General features: G+C 52.2%; 2 non-coding genes across 2 annotated transcripts; both read left to right on the top strand.

Annotated features, from left to right (window-relative positions):
- The first annotated feature begins 18 nt into the window (after window positions 1-18).
- On the top strand, window positions 19-100 carry TRNAS-UGA (transfer RNA serine (anticodon UGA)). The gene has a single exon. It is a non-coding gene; the product is annotated as a tRNA-Ser (tRNA).
- Window positions 101-1,677: 1,577 nt separating this feature from the next.
- TRNAS-CGA (transfer RNA serine (anticodon CGA)) lies at window positions 1,678-1,759 on the top strand. Its single transcript has one exon. It is a non-coding gene; the product is annotated as a tRNA-Ser (tRNA).
- The last annotated feature ends 741 nt before the right edge of the window (window positions 1,760-2,500 follow it).

Below are 2,500 nucleotides of genomic sequence, written 5' to 3'. Positions count from 1 at the left end.
AGAGTTTCACTCTCATGGGTAGTCGTGGCCGAGTGGTTAAGGCGATGGACTTGAAATCCATTGGGGTTTCCCCGCGCAGGTTCGAACCCTGCCGACTACGTCTCGGTTTGAACTGAGCTGCAATTTTGCAATTTGCTCGGAAATGTCCCCAAAACAAGATGTAAACATGCATGTTGATTATAGGATGGACGATAAAGCAGACATTGGGAAGACTCCCATCCAGGACTCTCTGACTGTTAGGGGTGGGGGCCACGATTATATTTCCACCCTGACACTAGTTGCCGCTAGAGCCATCGACGCCTGGCATCGCCTCCGTCTGTAAGAAGCCCATCCTGCGCTTTTCCTTGCCTGCATCTTTACAGCAGATATTGGCAGGGGTCCATGTGGATACAGAGGATGGAGCAACTGGCACGCAAGCTATCTGCCGAGCCTTTTTTGTGTGTCAGCACAAGGGTTCTCGTGTCACTTCTAGACCTTCCTTGGCAGATGCATTCAGGAGAGGCCCCCTACCTGCGACACAGTGAAAGTACAGTCTTTTGCTGCCCTGTGCAAGCTAGGGGACTGAAGGCACAGCTTTCTGCCACAACAGCAGAGAGCAGAGGAAGGGCGCCCAGGAGGACCGTCAGAGGGTGGTGAGACCCCTGTCCTCTCAGCCCCGATCGGCCCCGATCGGCCAAGACCTCTCTATTTGGGCAGAAGGGACCCATTCTGCGGTCCTCTGAGGCTTAGGGCCACATGCCCAGAAGGCCCACCACCCAAATCTTTGCCATATGGCTTAGACTAACTACCGGACCACTCGTGCGGCCATTTATTCCTCTGGAGCCTGTCAAAATGGCCTGCCGAAATTGGCTCCCAGGAGGCCTCTGCAACTCGATTTGCATAGAGACAGCCCCTGCCCAGGCATGCTTCCAAACAGGACACTGTTAACAGTTTCAATTTGGAGCTGGCAGAAGCCAGTGCAACCTAGTGAAGGTGAGGCTCTGCTGCCTGGCCGCTTGCTAGGTTTATTAGCACAGATCTGTCCCTGGCACTTAGTCTGAGCTTGGCAGGGAGGGGAAATGGCATTTAGGGAACTTGGGCCAGACCATAGAGATTCTGACTTTTGAATGCATTTTCAAGGGTCATGGGAGGGCCAAAAGGGAACGGTGCAGAGCGGCATAAAGTAAGGGGCGGAGGAGACATTGTGTGTGGCTAAAGTGTTAAGTTTATAGTAGAAACAGGTTTGCTCAGGAGTAGTCGTGGCCGAGTGATTAAGGCGATGGACTAGAAATCCATTGGGGTTTCCCCGCGCAGGTTCAAATCCTGCCGACTACGGTGCAGCGCCCGCTTTTATTGTTTACTCTTTTCTGGTGTGGAAAACAATCTTAAAATAGCAGTATAATACAATTACTAAAGGAGGCTGCCGCGCACTTGAGCTATTCAAGCAAGATCCTAGGAGTAAAAGCGGCTTCATCCTTTAGGCCAACGCAGAGAAACTGGTACGTTTTGACGGGTTTCGTTTTGCAATTTCAAACATATATGTACATTTAAAAGAAACTTGTGAGGAGAAAGAACGGTGCATGATGAGAGAGAAGGGTGGAAAGTACAGGACAAGATCTAGAGGCAAGGCGGTAGAGACTAAGGACTCTTCTGTGTAAGCACAGCACGATCTTTCGAGTGAGAGTTTCACTCTCATGGGTAGTCGTGGCCGAGTGGTTAAGGCGATGGACTCGAAATCCATTGGGGTCTCCCCGCGCAGGTTCGAACCCTGCTGACTACGCCTCGGTTTGAACTGAGCTGCAATTTTGCAATTTGCTCAGAAATGTCCCCAAAACAAGATGTAAACATGCATGTTGATTATAGGATGGACGATAAAGCAGACATTGGGAAGACTCCCATCCAGGACTCTCTGACTGTTAGGGGTGGGGGCCACGATTATATTTCCACCCTGACACTAGTTGCCGCTAGAGCCATCGACGCCTGGCATCGCCTCCGTCTGTAAGAAGCCCATCCTGCGCTTTTCCTTGCCTGCATCTTTACAGCAGATATTGGGAGGGGTCCATGTGGATACAGAGGATGGAGCAACTGGCACGCAAGCTATCTGCCGAGCCTTTTTTGTGTGTCAGCACAAGGGTTCTCGTGTCACTTCTAGACCTTCCTTGGCAGATGCATTCAGGAGAGGCCCCCTACCTGCGACACAGTGAAAGTACAGTCTTTTGCTGCCCTGTGCAAGCTAGGGGACTGAAGGCACAGCTTTCTGCCACAACAGCAGAGAGCAGAGGAAGGGCGCCCAGGAGGACCGTCAGAGGGTGGTGAGGCCCCTGTCCTCTCGGCCCCGATCGGCCAAGACCTCTCTATTTGGGCAGAAGGGACCCATTCTGCGGTCCTCTGAGGCTTAGGGCCACATGCCCAGAAGGCCCACCACCCAAATCTTTGCCATATGGCTTAGACTAACTACCGGACCACTCGTGCGGCCATTTATTCCTCTGGAGCCTGTCAAAATGGCCTGCCGAAATTGGCT

The sequence above is a fragment of the Ambystoma mexicanum genome, chromosome 3q (assembly GCF_040938575.1).
Source record: "Ambystoma mexicanum isolate Mex_15411 chromosome 3q, UKY_AmexF1_1, whole genome shotgun sequence".
Classification (NCBI taxonomy): domain Eukaryota; kingdom Metazoa; phylum Chordata; class Amphibia; order Caudata; family Ambystomatidae; genus Ambystoma; species Ambystoma mexicanum.
This window is presented reverse-complemented; position numbering and strand designations above follow the sequence as displayed.